The sequence below is a fragment of the Cryptomeria japonica genome, chromosome 8, assembly GCF_030272615.1.
Source record: "Cryptomeria japonica chromosome 8, Sugi_1.0, whole genome shotgun sequence".
NCBI classification, from domain to species: Eukaryota; Viridiplantae; Streptophyta; class Pinopsida; order Cupressales; family Cupressaceae; genus Cryptomeria; species Cryptomeria japonica.
Genome location: NC_081412.1, coordinates 594,131,761 through 594,156,145, shown reverse-complemented (window position 1 = coordinate 594,156,145; position 24,385 = coordinate 594,131,761).

The following is a 24,385-nucleotide window of genomic DNA, read 5'->3' as shown; positions in this document are numbered from 1 at the left end:
GATGTTACCATTAAAGGGCCCCAAAATGGGCCTTGATTGGGAGGACTAGAGTTCCCTAAGGATCAAAATGCCAGAGCCCTAGTCCTGACCAATCAAGGATGAAGAAAAGAGGGGCAAAAAGTGTGCATTCTGATAAAAATGAATTATTTGCATGGTGTGAGCAGAATCAGGGCTCCAATTAGGCCTTGAGACATGAATACCAAGGTGAGGGCCCAAATGAGGAAAAAATTGTAAGGGAATACAATTTAGGATGCTACAAGCTTATCTTAAATATGATTTTCTATTATCCAACATAGACTTAATTGTTGATCTTACAGTTGGACATTTAATGTTATCTCTCATGGATGGATTCTCTAGCTACAAAAAAATTAATATTGCACCTAAGGACCAACATAAGAAAAAAACTTACATGTCCTGGGGGAACATTTTTTGGAATGTCATGCCTTTTGGCCTAAAAAATGCTAGAGCTACATATCAAAGGGCCATGACCACTACTTTTCATGACATGATGTCAGTTTAATGGAAAATTATATGGATGACCTCTCGGATAAATCAATCACATGGGAAACCTATTTGGATGTCCTAGATAAGGTCTCCATTTGATTAAATAAGTACAAGATGCAATTGAATTCCAAGAAATGTGTCTTTGGAGTAACCTCTGGGAAACTCTTAGGATACATTGTGTCACAATGAGGCATTGAAGTTAAGCCAACAAAGGTTAAAGCTATCTTATAAATGCCTCCACCAAACAATATCATTCATCTTAAATCACTACAAGATATGTTACAATCAATATCTAGATTCATTGCACAACTTGTCAATAAGTGCCATTCCTTCACACATTTGCTACCTAAGAAAATTGAATTCGGATGGGATGACAAATTCCAACAAATTTTTCAAATACTTAAGGATTATCTCATATCTCCTCCCACCCCCATGTCACCAATTAAAGGAAAATCCCTACTTTTGTACATTTCATGAACAAAAAAAGTGCTAAGGTCACTCTTAGCACAATAAGATTATGAAGGAAAAGAAAGTGCCGCCTACTACATTAGTCGTACACTAGTGGGATATAAGATAGATTATACTGCTATTGAGTGTGTATATCTTGTCATCATATTTTCCTTGTAGAAATTACATCATTATATGCTTTCTCACAAAACAAATCTTGTGACAAAAAAATGATCCTTTAAAGTATTTTATCAACATTGCAGGTCTTAGAAGAAGACTAGAAAAATGGGTAATGATTCTCAACAAATTTTACATTGAATACATTGAACAAAAGGCTATCAAAGGACAAGCTATTGCAGATCAAATCGTTGATGCAAAAATGATTGATAATCACCCATTTATTTTAGACTTTCCAGATGAATCCATCTTTCCCATCACAAATTCAAGATTATGGTAGCTATATTTTGATGGATCATTTACATAGCATGGAATAGGAGTAGAAATATTTTCTTCACATAAGATGATTGCATTCCAAAATATAGCATGGAATAGGAGTAGAAATATTTTCTTCACATAAGATGATTGCATTCCAAAATATTATAAACTATGATTCCCTTGTACACACAATATAACCGAATATGGGGCAGTCGTGCTACAAGACTTAGAATCAAAGTTCAACAGAGAATTCAAGAGCTTTAGGTCTTTTGTGATTCTCAATTAGTCACTTGGAAAGCAATTAATTATTATCAAACAAAATATGTAACTTACTTGATGACTTATAAGAAGATAGTTGATGACTTCAAGAACTATTTTACAAAGATCACTTTTGAGAAAATTCTGAGGGATAACAACTAAGTTGTTGATGCTATGATCACCAGTGCTTCTCTTGTAGATAAGCCACTCATTGTGAGTTCTTGGTAAATAATCTCTTAGTCCTTTCATAGAGATCCATTTGTTTGAGATTATGTGTATTGTTGGTCTTGATTCCCCTTGGTATGGTGACATTTACACCTACCTTTGCAATAACACCCTTCCTTGCAATCTTTCCAACAATCCATTTAACATATCTTCATCCACCAAACCTCTTGTTATGTAATCATTGCCAACAATGTTTATTGTAGAGGTGTTGATGGTACTCTCCTAAGATTTCTAGAGCATGAGGAAGTTCAAACTACATTATGTGACGTATATGAGAGTATATGTGGGGCTCACTCTAGTGGTCCAACCTTGGCTAAGAAACTAACGAGGACTAGATAGTATAGGGACACCATGGAGAATATACATATTAGTTTGTCAAGAAATACAAGTTCTATATACATAGAGACCTAATACATGCACCGGTGCAAGATTTACAACCAATTGCAACACCTTGGACCTTTTGTTAGTGGGGGTTCGATCTTGTGAGTAAGATTCATCCTTCATCTTCCAATGCCCATTTATTAATGCCACTGAGTACTTCACCAAATAGATTGAGGCTATTTCCTTTACACATGTCACTAAAAAGAAAATCACCACATTTATCCTTAATTATATTATATGCTAGTATGATGTCCCTATCTTCATTGTCACAGACAATAGGAATCTCTTCAAGAATCAGGACGTTCATTCAAAATCTATTAGAAATTACACATTCAACACTATTTCTCCACTTTATATTATCCCCAAGGCAAAAAACATGCTAAAGTGTCTAGTAAAACAAATTTTAAAATCCTTAAGAAGATAGTCAATGACGTTGGTCATGATTGACATATACAAATCAATCCAACCTTGTGTGCCTATTGTACATGTGTTCACACTCTCACAAGAGACACACCATACTCAATCGTCTATAGATCAGAAGCTATCTTACCTATTGAGTTTGAGTTACCATCCTTACAAGTCTCCTTGCGTGATCTTATCAATGACAAAGACTACCGAGTTTATAGACTTCAAGATCTTGAGTTATTGGATGAGAAAATACAACATGCTTTCAATGACCTCAAAGAATATTAGAAGTGATGTGTTGTAGTTACAATAAAAAAATAAGCCTCTGACATTTGAGGTAGGTGATCTAGTTCTCAAAGAAAATCCCCCAAAATAGTAGGACCATAAAAAGTAGGTCGAATTTGAACTGAATGAGCTAGGTCCTTATATTGTTTTTGTATTTTACAGTTCTAGAGCATATCAACTACCTATTCTCAAAGTTGAACCACTAGAAGATCCTATTAACAACATTCACCTTCAAAAGTACTATACCCAACCCTTCAAAGAATCCCTTAAATATAAAAAAAAACATAAAAAATATACAAAAAAAAACATTCAAAGAATCCCTTCATAAAAAACATACAAAAAAAAAACATTTAAAAATTAAAAATGTGAAAAGAAATAAATTCATGCAATGGTGAAAGCCACTTTAGTACGCACCTTGGGTAAGTACCATGGTAAAAACCAGGCAGTTGACACCATGTGTAGTGACTTTTCTCTTCTCTCCTTCAGGATTCTACACCATTATTTCATCTCACATACACTAAATCAATCCTTCATACCATAATAAATCCCTCATCATTGTCATGGCTTATTATTATTCTACTATCCTTATAGAGTCTTGTCCATTTATCCATAATAAACCTTCCATCACCCTTGTTTCACCCATAATAATTAGTTCATATCCCTAATTGAGGTAATATCCTTAGCCTATTGATGGAATTGGATCCTTGGCACCACATGTTATGAGGAATTTTTCTTGTCTATATTCCTTCTTACACTTCGTAATTCACAATAAAATATCACTTGCATCACCAATCTACAAAATGTTATCCACCTTTCTTCGTAATAGGGCATCCGTTTCATAGACTAAGATTATTCATATGAACTTATGCAACATTGTGCTTTAACTAAATCAATATTTTCACCAAGACTAAATAATTCACATGGATGACAATCTTGTTTCCGTTCACATTATCTACCCTTCGTCGAGACACTATCAAAATATGACTAGATCAAACTATGGCAGGAAACATTTGTAGCATAAGGAAGTGATTGACTATTGGTTTAGCTCTTTTATTTTATTTTGATTTGATCTTTCATGACATTATTACTATGTTCCTCAAGAATTTATTGTTGGCATTGCATGAAGATTGCATTGATGAAGCTAAGTGTTGTCATTGATGTTAATTGTAACCGGTATTGAAGTTGTATTGCAAACCGGTAGTGATGTTGTTAAGCAACCGGTATTGGTAAAGCAGTGAAGGAAACCAATAATATTATGAATACAGAGATCAACCAGGAACCCTAACCCGTTGATACGCAAAACCTTATCCAGTGAAGCTTGGCGAATCGGTTATGTTGATCTATGATCAAATGGTGATCGAAGATGAAGATGCCACGTTAGCAGGATGCACGTGATGAGTTTCAAAGTGATTTTGGCACGTGAAGATAACTGTTTATCTTGGGAATGAGCAAATGCATAGCATGAAGTGGAGAACGTGTGATGAGCTACATGATCTAATGTGTGGTGATCCAGGAGAGGTCAAAGTTGTCTTGAACAATTTGCAGTTGATTGCTATGTAATCCAACGATCATGATTGAACCGATATGTTTGTAATCTCTATGATATTTGTAGGTTTTGTGATGTCTTACCGACCTATTGTATTTGTATTTAAGGTCAATGAGTTTCTTGTAATTGTGTTGGCAAGTTTGGTTAAGTGTGGTAGTGTGATTGTTGCCAAACCAGAAGGAGTGTCTGCAAAATGTTGTAAAGGCAGATAGGAGTAGAAAAGGATCTGACTAAGAAAGATAGTGCTATTTCCAGATCAGCAAAGAGCCTATTGTTCTCTAACCATTACAATAGTTAAATCCCTTAACTGGGTAAGCTTTAACATGCTTGGTACTATTTAAATCCTCTAACCATGTGATCCATTAGCTTGGATTTGAAATCCTCCACTGAGGTTACTCTTAACAGGGTATTGCCTTTAACAGGGTATTATAGTCAATCCCTTAATCAGGTGGTCCCTAACTGGATCTATTCTTAACAAGACATTATTGTATAAGCTTATAACAAGGCTTGGCTCCTAATAGGGAAAACTTCAAAAGAGTTCTGAATACTTGTGGGTATTCATCCCCACCCTGGTTTTTCCCATTTGGGTTTCCACGTGAAAAATCATTATGTCAAGTGGTGAATGATTTTATGGACGTGATTTTGATATTGTTGATATGTTAATTGGTAAATCCACTTAGATATGTTTAGATGACTAGAAGTGATCTAAAATGAGCTATTATTGATGTTAGTGAAGTGGTTTAATGTTTTGGTTAAATGGTTTATGAGATTCGGATTTGTTACACTGTATCATTGATGTTATGATCAATTGGACCTAAAGTTTGACAGTGTAGTTGTAGTTTTTGTTACACTGTCTAAATCAATTAGTTTAGCAAGTTCTTTCTGAGCTGGGATTAAGTTTGGTGAAAGTTTAGTTTGATTTATATCTACTGATTCACCCCCCCTCTCAGTAGTTGACTGGATCCTTATTGCTTCATCATATTATCATTTATATGGACTAGAGTGGTTGGTATGGGACATGATCACCTAATTGCTGCTTATAGATTGTTCCTTAGTAACATTATGACTTGTCCTAAGACATGGTTGTCTATGATCATCACAAACCTATGAGTATAGTGTGAACAAGGATATTCCTTTTTTGTGAGAGTCTTTTGTCCATACAAATGGTATGAGGATTGCTTGGGTCTAACTCATATCTAGATAGTCACAACTGCTTGCCCTAATAAGCTCAATGGTAATATAGCACTTAAAAATTCATACAAGAGCTCATCAATCCCCTGTTTCTCATCAATCCATCTTCACTCATTTCTTCTATGGCCAATCAATCATATTCTCTCCCTTTTCTTGGTAGTCTCGTATCAATTGACTAAATATATGGACACACCAAAAATATTAGTGGCATGCATTGCATTAGACACCATCCTACATCATCATACATTTGGACTGCATATCATATAGTGTCTCATCCTACACCCATAATAGTTATCTCATACTCATAACATAATAAAAATCATAATCCATCATATAAAATCATGCATTAAAGATCCATGCATACCATCACATCCATTATTACATCATAAAAGCATTATAATTGAATCCATATATAGCATCATAGAATCATATCACAATAAACATCTCATAATGATCAAAACCATCATAAGTCCATGCACATATCCATATAGATAATCATACATCAAAAGTAAATCATGATAGCACATGCAAACATATAAGATTATATGCATCATAGATTCATCATATAGAAGATAAGTGCATCCATAAGCATCACATATGAAAACATGCATATCATTTCATCTCATATATATAACTAAAATAATAATAAGGTGTCAGATATAGTGATTTCATAAATTATGAATAGCTAATAGGAGCCCCAAAATCATGCCTTGTAGGTATCTACATCTAACAAAATGATACATAAGGACTTGAACAAGCTATGCTGAATTCCCTCCCTCCAAACCAGCTAGTCTCGAAGCCTACTGAGATCTAGAACACCTTGCACTTCCTAACCCTAGTGGTGAAGATGGAGCTCCTTCTATCAATCCTACCCCTTCTACCGACCCTAGTGCTCTCTATGGTAGATTGGTTGGTCCCATGACCCCTCCACTATTCCTCTAAGCCCTCCTCATCAGCTTCCCAAAAGAGCTTTAGTGATAATTTCTCATATGCTGTCATGAAGGTGCCACTAACTCACATAACTATCACTAATAGTGAGCATCCTACCCATAATGGAAGATAAATGCCATGCTCATTTCCACATTCCCTTGTTACACTGACATATAACATGCTGAATAATCTCCTCTACCATACCATACCATTGGATTGTGGTATCTCTCTCATTTATGGCCTCCTATAGTTGTCATCTCAAAGATGATATATCTCCCTGCAGAATCCCTATTTGATCATCTCTAGCTTGAATCTGGTCCAATAATTCTTTTTGCCATCCATCACCTCCCTAAACCTATGCCTCTAGAATAGGTTGGTTCTAACCATCCCCTCATCATTTTCTCTAGGTCATAGCCTAAAATATGCATATCCCTATCCTCAAGTACCTATTCTTGATCTTGACCATGTGCTTATAGACCTAACTAATTCCAAATATGCATTCCTTGTGATCTAACCTAGGGCACCCCTCATCCTCATGGTGATTGTAGTGGTTTTTGTGCTACCTTTCCCTGCCCCTTATCACTTTCTCCCTCTTACTCCTATATCACCTCCTAGCGATTAGCTCATCCTCCACATCCCCTATGTAGGCATACATCTCTCTCGACCCTATCAACTATGGGAATGATTATGTAGAAAATAAAGCCTTGAACTTAGGAATCATCCATACATCAAGTATTCCCCTCCTCAAATCCCAAGCTATTGAACAAAGTGACAAAATTTTTTCTTAGGCCTCATCAGAAGAAAGGGTGGGACCCCCTTGGGGCATCTCCTGTATTCTCCATGCAAACTTAGCTAATCTTCTCAGTGGACCTTATATGCTCCCAAACTATTAGGATGCCTGATCTGGTAGGTGTTTCTTGAGAATGTACTATACCCATTCAATGAGGCATCGAGTCTCAAAAAAAAAGGAAGCTTGGAATGACCATCCTCCCAGTCCTTGCAATGTAGACATGGCCTCCAATAGACTATGTTGATGTCATCAGTAACATGTCTCTACTACTCCATCTTTCTTAGCTTAGGTTGAGAAATGATCATTCTATACATGTGTATATAAGTTGTCCTACCCCTCAAAATGTCATGCAAACTAGTCTCAAAATTTCCATTTGCTTATAGGCCCATATGTGGAATACACCTGCTACTAGGCTGGAACCACCCATGTAAACAAAGTGACGAAGGTCATGGTATAAATGTGCCAATAGACATGGATCCCAAGTGAAGTGAGTCCCATCCATAATCATGCACATTAGTGTGTGGTTCCATCCAATCCTAAACATATGTGATAGTCTATTGGGGAAAATGTAGCCTCTAATAACCCTTGCTAGAATCCATGGGAGTGGACAACATATTGCCACATCTCTTTAGTTAATTATCCCATCCCATCTCATTGGTACATCCTCATCATTGAATGCCTACTGCAGAGCATCTACATCCCATGTTAATCATATAAAACCAGCTCCCCTATAATTGGTATCCTCAAAATGCTCAAGATGTCCTCCAATGCCATTGACATCTCCCCAATCAAGAGATGGATTGAGCTATGCTCGCTATGCCATATCTTAGCCAATGCAGATAATATCCCTAGATTTGCCTAAAATCTTAGGCATAAAGGTCACATTTCATAGACCAACTAAACCTAAGACCTTGTGATCACCTTCAGTTAGTGATGGTCACATTTTTTTTGTGCATGAAAACCATTCTTGTGAAATTAATGTTACCAAATTAGCCTACAATCATATCAATCATCGTATCAACAAAACCCTAATACGCCACTCAATTGTCTATTCTATGAATTGTGCAGTTTATCCTACCAAATGTGCTATTTAATGATTTAAGATTTAAGAGGTCCCATTTGAAGTAATTAATTGAAGAGAGTTAGATCAAAGGCTCTTAAATCAAAATTTCTTGGATAGAGCCTCTCTACTTCTAAATCATACTTGCAATTTGGAGTCTCCTTTGCATCTATCAATGCTGATAAAAAACCAATTTTACATTAGCTTTTGGGGGGTCAAATGAATTTATTTAGAAGTTTTGTTTTTTTAAGTATTTAGTCCTTATTATAAGATTTCCAAATAGTATAATTTTTAATATATTTAATTTCATTAATATTTTTTTGTTTTATTTCTTATGAATGTAGGTTTTTCACCGAACATGAACTTTTTTGTTCAATGCATTGGGAAAAATAGTAAACTAATTCAAAAAAATTATGAAAAATATCTATTCCCTAGGTATTGATGTCTTCTTTCTAACAAAAAAAATAAAATTGAATTTTGATAAATATAGAACAAGCTATGTGTTCAAACACACACCTATATTATAATTAGTCGGACTTCAAAACTTAATAGAATGAAAAATATTCAACATATCACTATCAAACCAACTACATGCCCTGGGTATTGATGTTACAAACCAAAATTAAAAATAATTGTTTTTATGATTTATAGAAAAAAAGTTATGCATTTCAGGATGCACATCACTCTTGAAAAATGTTATTTGCAGTAAAAAACTACTTTTTGAGGGAGAAGCAAAAATCAATAAAATTTTATTAAAAAAAAATGAAAAAAATATATTTAGAACCTATAGACAAGATGTTACAAATCACTAGTTTACGTTATCTTCAAATTCTTAACGGTTTAAAAGTTATAGGTCTCCGAAAGTGAAGATTTTTTTCAAAATGTTCATCTAAGTGTCAAAGTTGGTTAAAAAGTGGGAACCAATATTGTGAGTTCACCCTATAGTCTTATTTTGTGATTTAGTTAATCAGTGTAGCACTTTCCATCCAACATTTAAAGTTGTAAATGGTCTATTACAAACAACAAGGGGTAATTTCTGAAGCATATGGAAAGTTTATTGTGCATTGATATCACGTTTTGCTACAATTTCCGTCATGAATTTTTCGATATGCTACTAGCGCTGGGTCATCTCTTTGTTGAGTTGTGGATATTCTTGTTAGCATAGAAACACAACTTTAAGATGTTCTCTATGCTTTTGATGCGTATTTGGCAATGTATTTCAGTACAAGTTCACGTGACATGATAGGTTGGCAACCAATATTAGCTCTCCATATTGATATCATTTCTGGGTTGTGGATGTTAGGCCTATTATCATTTCTTGTAGGTTCATATTTCTTTGTACCCATTTCATCACATGATAAGATCGAGGTAGGATGTTCTTTCCATGGAGCTTTATATCGACATTCTAGTTTTGTACCCTTTTTCCACAAGCATGTGCCCTCTTTGCATTTTGTGTGTCTTTGCACACGATTCAGTAACTCTTCATAATCATCAAATGGATTTTTGGCTAATATCTCTATTGTGTTTAGGAGGCATGGATCATCACGTGGAGATCGATATATTTGGTTGTTCCTATGTGTTGTGGCACAAGGGTTCCAAGCGCTTACGTACTTGTCAAAACAATTTCTTGCTTTATCCACATCTTCGTTATTTTCCCAATCTAGCTTGTCCAGGTCTGGTGCATTCTGGAGCCACAAGAACCCATGTACATGTGCGGTTCCTTGGTGTTTCCATTCATATCTGTATCAGTAATCTTTAACACCAAGCAGTTTTTCAATTATTTCTTCACATAATATGGTGAATCTTTGATGTAGGTATAATGATGTTCTACGCGGGTTATTAATTACATTTTTTAGATGGTGTTTATTTGAATGCATGGAAAGCTCCATGTTATTTGAGAGGAGTTGTTGGAGGTCTGGCCACTTTGTATCAGCTATGCTTAGTGTGAAGGAAAGAGTGGGAGATCCTATTTGGTTAATCATGTATGTTAATTCAAGATGACACTTGTTCTAATATGGTCTGGTACCTCTCATGGAAGAGCCAAAGTGTAGTAACTCCTTCGCTAGTTGTGAGTCACGAAGATCTTTTAAGTGTGCGCGTAAAGTCTTAATAGTGGTTGGTAAGTTCTCCTCTACATTTTTTTAATGAAATTTGTTGCAAGAGATTGGCTTCGATGACGCTGATGATGTCCAAATCTTTGGTCATGGAATCTCATTAAATGTAATACATATTCATGCATCTTTACTTCCCTAGTCAATGGTTGCATTTGTAATCCAATTCCATTCGGGAAGAGTGTTGGAAATGCCATATCAAGTAGGCCCTTGATATTATATTTATTAATTGGAGATGAGCCTATTTCTGGTCAGTCAATTATGCTATTTGTGCTTTCCTCTAGCTCTAGTGTTTTCTTAATTATCTATAGTTCACGGTGTTTATTCGGTAGGTGGGATATAAATGACAATGTACTAGTTGTAATATCCTCAACTTGGTCTTCATCAAGGCCATCTTCACTGTTTGCTACCATTACCTCATTGTCCACTTCCATGGTGTGAAGCATGTTTGATACGTCTGTTCTTTCCTCAGGGATTTGGTTTAAGTTGTTATAATCTATTGAGACATCTTTGTAGTATGGGTCATATTTGACTTTGTATTGCAATGCATCCCTAACATGACCCCTACTTACATAAAAATCATAGTAGTTTCCTTAAGCTTGGGGTCTATGAACTATAAGGATGTATCTATGTCTCCTAATTTACGTGGGAGCACACTTGCAATGTTCTGTATGTCTTGTGGGAAGCTAATTGTATGGCCATTGTACTTATATTGGCCTCCAATAGTATGGGTAGCCTGTAATATAGGGTTCACTCTAGCAATGAGGATTTCTTCTACTAGGGTCAATATCTTCAGCATAATAGGTTGCTCCCTTGGGTCCATGTTATTGAGTGGTGAGAACCGGTGTACTCCCTTTTCATTAATGCACCTTTTGCAGGTAAGAGTTTGGCATGATGAGTGTGAAAGCATACCTGGGTATGACTCTTTGCATATATTACATATTTCCAATTTAGAAAGAACACCTATTTTCCTACAAAAGCTTTTCATTACTGTCATGAACCTAGCATTAGCATTCAATCCAACTGTTTGCTTTGTTTGATATCGTTCTTGTACATGTAGTTTTTGGTGAGCTTGAGGATTTTTCATGTTTGCAAATTTTCCTTCCACATGATTAGTTTCATTTTGTTCTATTCTTTTCAAATGCCTACGTATAGCTATTTTCTCCCTATGGTGGGCATAATACGTTTGACTTCTTTTTCGGCTCAGTTCTCTTTGATCTTGCATTTGTTTAGGGTGATTGTCGATTCCTTGAGTGCAGGAGTCAGCCATTTGTTTGAAGTATTCATTGGGTAAAGCATAAACATCTTAACAATAAAGATTTGAACCAAATATTAACAACACAATATAATATACATGGAACATTGCATATTGGAATGCACAAATTACGTATTTTGCAACTATTAAGAAATATTTATTGCCTTTTTTAATACATGTCGAACATTGAATGTTGTAAGGGGACAATTATATATATATATATATATATATATATATATATATATATATATATATATATATATAAGGAAGATTTATTTTTCATTGTACTATGTAGGGGAAATTACATTTTTATTCTATTTACAACTGTATGCTGCCTTTAAGCCCAAGGACTTGCATAAGGGAGATTCATTGTTTGCTATATTACATAGGGGTAAATTATATCTTTGACTATATTTACAACTGTGTGCTAGCTTTAAGGATGGGGGCTCTTATTAGTACACATTTCTTTGATTTTCTCAAGAAGTATAGTGCTCTTTGAGGCAAAATCTAGTTGCTTTGCCATGGTGATGGTAACCTTAAGCCATTATTCATTATTGTATGTTTCATTTATGCATGTTAGGATCAAGAGGAATTGAATATGCATCACATTTTTTATTACCTCTGTGGTGCTTTTCTCTACATTCTCATTGAATTGAAGCATGTATAATATTTCTGTAGGCATGCCCATAAGTTCTGTTGCCCCTTCATCAAATGCAATTGACCATATTGTATCTGTGTGGTCTTGCAGATTTGTTTGGAGGATATATCTGTAGTTACACTCAGACAGGGTCATGTTACACTTTGAACAATACTAAGTTCCTTCTTCGGTCTTGTCTAATCATTTCTTACATGGTTTTCCATTTACTTGGGTGGGACATGTTGGATAGAAAAATGACTTGATTTTATCTATTGTGCCATTGCCTTTACAATGCAATGTAAGGGCTGCATTGAATTTGATGCATGTGCTCGGATATCATTGATCATCATTCTTTGAGGGGTGGGAGAAGGTGTAGCAAGCTGATGCACAATTTCTTGTCCAATGTCAACATTCTGGTTGAACCAATCTTTCAGCTGGGTCAATTCCTCTATAGGAGGGCCTATGAAGAGGCTTGTATTAAATGTTGTACCTATTACTTTTCCATTGAATTCACATACATGACCACTCTTGATAGCAAGCATAGTTGTTTCTTGTAAATAATGTCTTCATCGGAGTCCAATACCTTCCTTTTCTGCCATTACACCCATAGTGTAACATCTATGGTTGTTCGACTCATGTCGAATAACTTAATGGTATGCCTAGGAATCTCTGTACCATCTCTTCTCCTAATCGTTGATATCAGATTGACACTAATGACAATTATAATGACATCAATGGTTGAGTTATTATTTTTGCTAGCTACTTGATCAAGAGTTGTGAAAATGAATCTATGCTTGGGTATGAAAGAGTCATCATTGCAGGCAGTAACCTTTGAATCATCTACCAAGATTATTTCTAGTCCACTGTTGAGTTTGTTGTAAATTTTATTGGCTGACTTTATTGCCCCCTAGATAATGTGTATGTCATGCCAACTTGGATGTTATCATAATAGGTTTTTGCTAGTTCATTGAAAAATGTAACACGTGTTTCAGTACCTTCATTGTCTACAATGTCAAAGCTAAAAACCTAGCTGCTTTCTTTTTCTGTATCATAGTGGTAGATGCCCTTCTTCACTAGGACACGACCCTTGATGGTCCACCTTGTTTGGAAGGGATTCAAATTTTTAATAGGAGTTATTGTCATAGGTGTGCTGCCCACGTTTTGAGGTGGCTTGACCCCAAAAAATTCTTTTTGTCGCCCCAAGCTCTTACATTTTATGGATATGCTTGGCTCTATACTTGCATCACATAGAGGAGGTGTAGTTTGTTCTATCTGGTCTTCCTATTTTACACAAAGGAAGATAGGTTCTCCAACTATAGCATGTGTTGTACATACAATTTCTAGGTTCACAATAACGATCCACCTACACAATTAAACAATAAAAAAGAAATATTATAAGCACTACATTGTGTAAAATGTAAAGTTTCTATGAACTTTGTTGGAATAATAGTAGGCTTATTGACTCAGTGGGAGCCATACGGATTCAGGAAGATGTATTTTGTTAGCTGTATTATGGAGCCAACTATGAGTTGTTTAGAATCTATTCCATTATTATATTTTTGGGCAAGGACGCCTTTTGTTTGTGTACGCCATCAGAAAGACAAACTCTATAATGATTGCAATGCTTGGGTCCATCCCCAAAGTTAGATATAGAAGATATTTGGAGACACGGAGCCATAAGAACAAACCCATCATACATAAGCTAGATTGCATTTTCAGTTAGTATGTCCATTAGATAGCGGATTAGGATGTTGGCTGCAAAACCACAAGCAAACTACTTCATTGCACTATACAACTCTTCAACAATAGGTTGGATACGGTAATGACAATGTACATAATAGACAATGTATATGTATCAACTCTTCGATAACAACATTATCGATAAAGCAAGTAATAACTCCCTCACCCTCTCTTTCTATATATATATGGTAGAGCGCACATCAATTTAGCATAAATCTTACACAAGAATTGTACATCACTTAGTAGAAGCAACAAGAGTGATAGTAACATGTAATGAGATTCCAAAGAGATCTATCTATATTACTACACACTACGTAAGTAGTAGAAGATGGGTAGTAGCTTTGAAATGCACAAGACAAATCTAAAAAAGAAGTTGCAGCCCGAAATAACATTCAAAGTATTGTGAATAAGGCATTAATCATGGAGAGACATGGAGTAACCAAGCCTAAACCAAAAGATGCAGCCACAAGTGTATAAATATCTTGGATCATGTAAGAAAGTAGCAACAAACAACAAAGCTGTAACACATCCAACAATGAGTAATGCTTGCAAAATATATATTACATGACTCAATGAGTATATCAACAGTATAATATGTTCAAAGAGGGTCTAATATGTAGGTTAAGTGTACAATATATCAACTACACAATATGCACAATGGGAATACAATATATCCAATGACAATAGAATCGACCAAAATGCTCAGCTTCAACATGTTCATGGCATTTCAAAAACCAAGCCTGGAAGACAACCCTCGTAAGAGGTTGTTCAATGGCTTTAAAACTGCATATCTTGTATAAGATTAGTTTATCTGGGGATACCAAACATTGTCGAGGAAACTAAAAAATAATAGTTTCATGTCCATGGAATGATGCACACCCTGGAGGTCTCAATATCACAATTCCCTGAGTACGTTGTAATACTATTTTAAGATACTGTATGTAGCCTCATATGTGTGCATGGTTTCTTGGAATATCTCAATTTCGTGGTTTTGCACGTCATGTGCATTTGCACATGCTTGCTTCAAGTCTTCCACAAGCTTGTGACAATGCTCTAACACATTCATTGAGAGCACTTCAATTTTAGTTTGGTGAGATCCAGGCCAATTGACGGAGGTGGAATCCATTTCGGATAATGCTTAATTGTTTATTGGTGTAGGCATCAAATCTGGTGATAGATTCTTGTCTGACACACTGCTAGGCATGCCAACAATATCTTTAGGTCTATCGCAACTATCCATATCTTGTTGGCATGAGGTAATCATAAAGTAAGTCAACATGTTCTCAATTAGTTATTCTCCAATGCTTTAAGTTAGACTATTACTTGAATGATTTAGTACCTAATTTGATGGAATAATTATAAACATTAATTAATTGATTATAATTATAAAGGATATCTAATATCAATCAACGGTAAGATGTTTATACAAATGTAATGAAGTTGCTGCTCACAATTGATTATTTTATAAAGGATAAACCATTATTTGACAACAAAGCTTTTAACTTCCAGAGAGGAAATGTAGATATTTCATTCAGATATGATGAACCTATTGTTGGCAAGGTTACTAAAAGTCATCAATACCTTTTTCATTTGGAAACACAAAGGTCCTTATGTATTCCTGGTGAGGAGGGTTGTATAGCTATTTACTTGTCAACTCAGAACCTTTCATAGGTACAACAATGCAAATGTAAATGTAGTACGTGTTGGAGCTGCTTCTGGTGCCAATTTAAATAGAACAACACTAAGTTGAAATGGTTACTGCTAAACTCCAAAAACCTTTTTGTCTCTTGCTTGATTAAAATACAAATGTGCAGCTTGTTGGTGGTCAGAGGCAATACGAGTGTACAAGTAAAAAGTTACTGGTTAAAAGAATTGTCAAATTACAACAATCCAGATTGTAGTGTTCAATAGTCAAGGAGCCCACTCCAATTTTGAGGATCTCAATTTGAGTTCAATCCCACTTTATATTGATGGGGTATATAACAATGCCTACTGGAAAATAAAAGGAAAAATAGCCAAGACTAACTTTTCTGCATGTACCTACATGGGAGGATCAATATTTGTTTAAACAGATAGTATTAGCTTAGCACATGGAGGACTTATAGTTGGAAGAACCACACATAAGAAACAATGTGATGCAGTTTGACATGCTTGTAACATATTAGTTGAGGGAATTCACCCAATAGAGACTTTCTTGAAGAAAAGCTGTCCCAATAGTTTCCGCTAGAAGGATTGGATCTATATCTACTGTTATTATGAACCCAAATAGACCTAAGGATCCACTGGTAGATTAAAACTGCTGTCTGATCTAGAATATTGTGATGAAACAAAAGTAAATAATGTAATCAATTTTTAATATTTCGAAGCTAGCTAATTCTGAACACAAATAATTAGCTGCCATCTATTAAAATCACTAATATGTATTATATTAGTGAACACGTTACATCCTATGAAATCAATGTCCATAAGGTGGAGAAAGTACACAATTACAAAATTGGACAATGAGAAAACCAAAGGATAGTGACAAAGGTGTATTGATGGTGAATGGTGATCTACTAATACGCGGTACTAGATCTTACATTTGGAGAGACAAACATTTGAATAAAGGAAGATTTTCAAGAATTAAACAAGTCTAAAGATCATGAAAACATTCAGACTGAATAAGCAATGACAACAATACATTTACATGTAAAGTGAGAAACAATTTATATGCATGCTGAGCATAAGAATGTGGCACTATCTTACATTAGGAGAGACAGTCATTTGAACAAAGGAATATTTTCCAAGATTCAACAAGTCTAAAGATCATGACAACATCCAGACTGAATAAGCATATCGAGAATAACCTTCAGACATAGCCTGTAGATGAAATAATAAAGGGGGTATTAGGATGGTTTATCATGCACCTTTGTAAGAACATTATGAAAGGAAAAGGGGGCATGGAGTAAAGACACCAAGAGGGGTATGACAAAGGTGTAGTGCTCATTAGTAGACAAGGTGTATTAGGTGAAATCATGAATGACAACTTATGTGAAGACATTGATATGGAGTAGTGGATGGTCAACATTACGATGACTATTGCCAAATGTGAAAAAGAGTGTCAAGAAGCCTACAAAATAAAGGCCCTACCAAAATAGCCAAGACTCAGAGCATAGAAGCTAGTGGGGGAGGGCAACGTTTGATTAAGGAAACATTGGAGAAATGGTAGCTGAATTGTTTGTTTCTTCAAACTTTTTTGTATTTTGATATTCATTATAATATCTTGGATCCAGAAAGACCAATAGCATACAAATAACACGTGACTATTGATAAGACGTAAGACAAAAACATCATTATTCATGGCATTACAGATAATATTAGGGTATATAAACATAAACTTCTAACGCTCATAGTCTTATAAACTCCACCATAATTTAGTAGGTATAGTAGTAAGATAACTGTGTAAAGTCTATGGCAAACAGTGGACCTAACACAAATGGTAGTCAATATTTCATTTCATATACCAAACACCCACATCTGAATGGTCTGTATACCGTCCTTGGAAGGGTTATCCATGGATTCAAAGTCCTAGACCTAATATCCCTTTACTAAATTATAATATTTTAGAGGGCGGTTTTGATCATTTTGCAGTGGAGGGTTGTCATGGAGTTTTCATGTGGAGAGTCCCATGGATTTTACAAAACCTAATCCAGTAAGTAGATGAAATCAATTTCCCCCTCTTTGATCATCTGAACACTTTGAATCTTTTTCTAAAACTTTTTACAATTGATCTTGTTTTACAAGATGATTTTATTGTACCTGCTGTAAATGGGGTACATAATGTTATGAAAGCTTGCCTAAGAGCTGAATCTGTTAGGCATGTAATTTTAACTTCATCAATTTCAGGTGCTTCTCCAATGAATGACAAGGGGAAATTCACCCAGATGTGCCTTGATGAAAGTTTTTAGAGCCCCATAATTTTCCTTAAATCTCAAACAAATAAGGTAGCTTGGTATATGCTAGCTAAGACATTAGCAAAACAAGAGGCCCTCAAATATGGCCTTAATAATAAAATTGAGGTGGTGCCATCCTACCAAGTGTGATGATTGGGCCTTGGTCTACAACTACGTCTAATCTCTCATCTGCTCAAGTAATATTAGCACTGATTGGAGGTATAAATATATATGTGTTTATTGATAATTATTGTACGATTCTCTATAGTTCTAATGTGACCTCATTTAACAGGAAATAATGGATCTTATGAAGAGCTCAAGTTTACATAATTCATGGTGGGATATATACCAATTGGTCATGTTGATGATACTTGCAATGACCACATATTCTTAATGGAACATACTGAAGCTCAAAATCGCTATGTTTGTGCATGTGAGTATATGAGTCTCAAGTGTCTCAAACATTTCATTTCCAAACATTATCCACAATTTAGGAACTCTATCAAGTAAGCAAACAATTTTTGTTTAAATTTTGAGGTTAGCTTTGGGAATCTTCATTTCATATACCAAACAACCACGTTTGAATGGTATGTATACCATCTTTGGAAGGGTTATCCATGGATTTGAAGTCCTAGACCTAATGGAAAAGGTGGGCATCTCTTTTACTAAATTATAATATTTTAGAATGAACTTCTAATAAGGTTTCTTGTTGTCCAAGAACTATCTAGACATCTCTAAAATATATAACCTATTGGGGCATCTATTGACCTATTTTTTGAACTCTTGGAGACCGACCACTTGTAGAAATCATATTGAATCATGTTACTATACATGCAAATCCACTTGCTGGATAGTTTTATATATTTTGATAATAAGTTTTAGTTTTTAGTTTTTCCGTTGAGAGTAATACTGTAAACATATTGAACTTGTATTGAAGCCCCTTAGAAGGGTGTTTTAATCTTATATCATTATAGTTTTATAATTTCCCTAATTTCCCTCAGTACTTCTATGGCTAAGAAGCTTTGTAATTCCCCTAATTTCTCTCATTACTTCTACGGCTAAGAAGCTTTCGAGCAAATGCCATTGGCAGGTGTATAGCCAAATGGGGGGTTTAGAAAAGGGTGAATAGGAAATGAGGAAAATTACTATCAAAATGCAGTGAACAGTGAGAAAAACCAACAAACCAAAAGCAGTGGCATCAAAATAAACAAAAGAATGTGCGGTATACCCATTTTCACCCTACACATAGAAAAATCAACAATAAAAATCAAGCCTGCATAGAGGGATCTCGTACCCGGGATCGATGATTTTGTTGTTTTCTGGTGTGTTCTATCTACTGTGTCCTCTTGTCTATAATCGAAATTGCTACATTAGGGACTTGTAAAGTGAAGTAGCCCAATAATTACAAACACAAAAAGCAGTCGCATCAAAACAAAATAAATTAAAAGGCAAACTTGGAATTGTCTGGATTTCATCTTGTTTTCGTCATTGCTCGACAATAATATAAGATACGTTGATGGCGGTGCTAGGTAGATTGCAGAGCAGTGGTTGGGTGGTAATGAACACGTGGTCTGTGGGAAGCACTTGGACATATATCAATCTCTAGTTGCGCAACGGGTATCAGGTGCACGACGTGTGTCGTTGATAACCACCCATCGTGGGCGTTTTACTGTGGCCGTTTTGTGGGAAGCCCTTAAGCGAATAGCCCATTGTTGCTAGATGAAATACGTATTTTTTTTTTGCTCACAAAACAATTTGACACAAACAACCGCAGGAAAAAACGACAACAACAAGATATCGAGAACTTGCGACGTGAGACACTTTCCCGCTGTATATTTTGGATCGTGTAAGAAAGTAGCAACAAACAACAAAGCTGTAACATATCCAACAATGAGTAATACTTGTAAAATATATACTACATGACTCAATGAGTACATCAAGGGTGTAATATGTTCAAAGAGGGCCTAATATGTAGGTTAAGTGTACAATATGTTGATTAACTACACGATATGTACATTGGGCATACAATATATTCAATGCAAATAGAATCGAGCAAAATGCTCAGCTTCAACATGTTTGTGACATTTCAAAAAGAAAGCCTGGAAGACAACTCTCATAAGAGGCTATTCAATGGCTTTAAACGTGCATATCTTGTATAAGATTGGTTTATCTGGGGATACCAAACATTGTCGAGGAAACTAAAAAATGATGGTTTCATTTCCATGGAACGGTGCACACCATGGAGGTCTCGATATCATAATTTCTGTAGTATGTTGTAATACTGTTGTAAGAAACCGCATGTAGCCTCATACATGTGCATGGTTTCTTGGAATAGCTCAATTTCATGGTTCTACACATCATGTGCATTTGCACATGCTTGCTTCAAGTCTTCCACAAGCTTGTGATAGTGCTCTAACGCATTCATTGAGAACACTTCAATTTCAGTTTGGCGAGATCCAGGCCAATTGACGGAGGTGGAATCCGTTTCGAATACTGCTTCATTGTTTATTGGTGCAAGCTCCGGGTTTGGTGATAGATGCTTGTCTGACACACTGCTAGGTATGCCAACAATATCTCTAGGTCTATCGCAACTATCCATAGCCTATTGGCACAAGGTAATCACAAAGTAAGTCAACATGTTCTCAATTGTTTAATCTCCAATTCTTTTAGTTAGACTATTAGTTGAATGGTTTAGTATCTAATTTGTTGGAATAACTATAAACATTAATTGATTGATTATAATTATAAAGGATATCTAATATCAATCAGCGGTAAGACGTTTATATAGATGTAATGAAGTTGCTGCTCACAATTGATTATTCTATAAAGGATAACCCATTATTTGATAGAAGAGCTTTTAGCTTCCAGAGAGGAAATGTAGATATTTCATTCAGATCTGATGAGCTTATTGTTGGAAAGGTTAGTAAAACTCATCCATATCATTTTAATTTGGAAACACAAAGGTCCTTATGTATACCTAGTGAGGAGGGTTGTATAATTGTTTACTTGTCGACTCAGAACCTTTCACAGGTATAACAATGCAAATGTAAATGTAGCACGTATTGGAGCTACTTCTGGTGCCAAGTTAAATAGAACAACACCAAGTTGCAATGGTTATTGATAAACTCCTAAAACCTTTTTGTCTCTTGCTTTGTAAAAATACAAATGTGCAGCTTGTTTGTGGTCGGAGGCAATACTTGTGCAAGTACAAAGTTGCTACTTAAAAGAATTGTCAAATTACAATAATTCAGATTGTTGTGTTCAATAGTCAACGAGCCCAGTCCAATTTTGAGGATCTCAATTTGAGTTCCATCCCACATTTTATTGATGGGGTATATAACAATGGCTACTGGAAAATAGATGGAAAAATAGCCAAGACTAACTTTTTTGCATGTACCTACATTGGAGGATCAGTATTTGTTTAAACAGGTAGTATTAGCTTAGCACATGGAGGACTTATAGTTGGAAGCACCACATGTAAGAAACAATGTGATGCAGTTTGACATGCTTGTAACCTATTAGTTGAGGGACTTCACCCAATAGAGAGTTTCTTGAAGAAAAGTTGTCCAAATAGACCTAAGGATACGTTGGTAGATTAAAGCTGCTGGTCTGATCCTGAATATTTTGAGGCAACCCAGGTAAATCATGTAATCAATTTTTAATATTTCAAAGCTAGCTAATTCTGAACACAAATAATTAGTTGCCATCTATTAAAATCACTAATGTGTATTATATTAGTGAATACGTTACATCCTATGAAATCAATGTCCATAAGTTGGGGAAAGCATACAATGACAAAATTGGACAATGAGCAAACCAAAGGACAATGAAAAAGGTGTATTGCTGGTGAATGGTGATCTACTAACACGTGGCTCTATATTACATTAGGAGAGACAACCATTTGAATAAAGGAAGATTTTCCAGGATTAAACTAGTCTAAAGATCATGAAAACATCTAGACTAAATAATCAATGATGACAATAAATTTACATGTAAAGTGAGCAGCAATTTACATGCATGATGAGCATAAGAATGTAGCACTATCTTACATCATGAGAGACAGTCATTTGAATAAAGGAAGACTTTCCAGGATTCAACAAGTCTAAAGATCATGACAACATCCAGACTGAAAAAGCATAGAGAGAATAACCTTCAGACATAGCCTGTAGATGACATAATAAAGGGGATATTAGGATGGTTTATCATGCACCTTTGTAAGAACATTATGAAAGGAAAAAGGGGCATGGAGTAAAGACACCAAGAGGGGTATGACAAAGGTGTAGTGCTCATTAGTAGACAAGGTGTATTAGGTGAAACCATGAACGACAACTTATGTGAAGACATTGATATGGAGCAGTGGAGGGTCAACATTATGATGACTACTACCAAATGTGAAAAAGAGTGTCAAGAAGCCTACAAAATCAAAGCCCTACCAAAATAACCAAGACTCAGAGCGCAGAAGCCAGTGGGGGAGGGCAATGTTTGATTAAGGAAACATTGGAGAAATGTTAGGTGAATTATTTGTTTCTTTGGACTTTTTGTATTTTGATATTCATTATAATATCTTGGATCCAGAAAGACCAATAGCATACGAATAGCATGTGACTATTGATAAGACGTAAGACAAAAACATCATTATTCATGGCATTACAGATAATCTCAGGGTATATAAACGTAAACTTCTAATGCTCATAATCTTATAAACTCCAACATACATAATCTTTAGTAGGTATAGCAGTAAGATAACTGTGTAAAGTCTATGCCAAATTGTGGACCTAACACAAATGGCAGTCAATTTTTCATTTCATATACCAAACATCCACATCTGAATGGTCTGTATATCATCTTTGGAAGGGTTATCCATGGATTTGAAGTCCTAGACCTAATGGAAAAGGTGGGCATCTCTTTACTAAATTATAATATTTTAGAGGGCAGTTTTGATTCTGGAGTGGAGGGTTGTCATCGAGTTTTTCATGTGGCAAGTCCCATGAATTTTTCAAAACCTAATCTGGTAAGAATATGAAATTAGTTTTCCCCTCTTTGATCATTTGAACACTTTTAATCTTTTTCTAAAACATTCTAGAATTGATCTTGTTTTACAAGATGATTTTATTGTAATTGCTGTAAATGGGGCATATAATGTTATGAAAGCCTGTGTAAGAGTAGTATCTGTTAGGCGTGTAATTTTCACTTCTTAGTTTCAGCTACTTCTTCAATGAATGACAAGGGGGAATTCACCCAGATGTGCCTTGATGAAAGTTTTTTAGAGCCCCATAAATTTCCTTAAATCTCAAACAAATAAGGTAGCTTGGTATATGTTAGCTAAGACATTAGCAGAACAAGAGGCCCTTAAATATGGCCTTAATAATAACACTGAGGTGGTGACCATCCTACCAAGTTTGATGATTGGGCCTTGGTTTACAAGTACACCCAATCTTTCATTTGCTCAAGTAATATTAGCCCTGATTGGAGGTATAAATATTTATGCGTTTATTGATTATTATCGTACGATTCTCTATAGTTGTAACGTGACCTCATTTAATAGGAAATAATGGATCTTATGAAGTGCGCAAGTTTACAGAATTCATGGTGGGATCTATACCAATTGTTCATATTGATGATACTTGCAATGCACACATATTCTTAATGAAACATACTGAAGCTCAAAATCGCTATGCTTGTGCATGTGAGTCTATGAGTCTCAAGTGTCTCAAAGATTTCGTTTCCAAACATTATCCACAATTCAAGAAATCTATCAAGTAAGCAAACAATTTTTGTTTCAATTTTGAGGTTAGCTTTATGAATCTTCATTTCATATACCAAATAACCACATCTGAATGGTCTGTATATCATCTTTGGAAGGGTTATCCATGGATTTGAAGTCCTAGACCTAATGGAAAAGGTGGGCATCTCTTTTACTAAATTATAATATTTTAGAATGAACTTCTAATAAGGTTTCTTGTTGTCCAGCTACTATCTAGACATCTCTAAAATATATAACCTGTTGGGGCATCTATTGACTTGTTTTTTGAACTCCTAGGGACAGGCCACTTGCAGAAATCAGATCGAATCGTGTTACTACACATGCAAATCCACTTGCCTAATAGTTTTATATATTTTGATAATAAGTTTTAGTTTTTAGTTCTTCTGTTGAGAGTAATGCTGTAAACATATCGAACTTGTATTGAAGCCCCTTAGAAGGGTGTTTTAATCTTATATCATTATAGTTTTATAATTTCCCTAATTTCTCTCA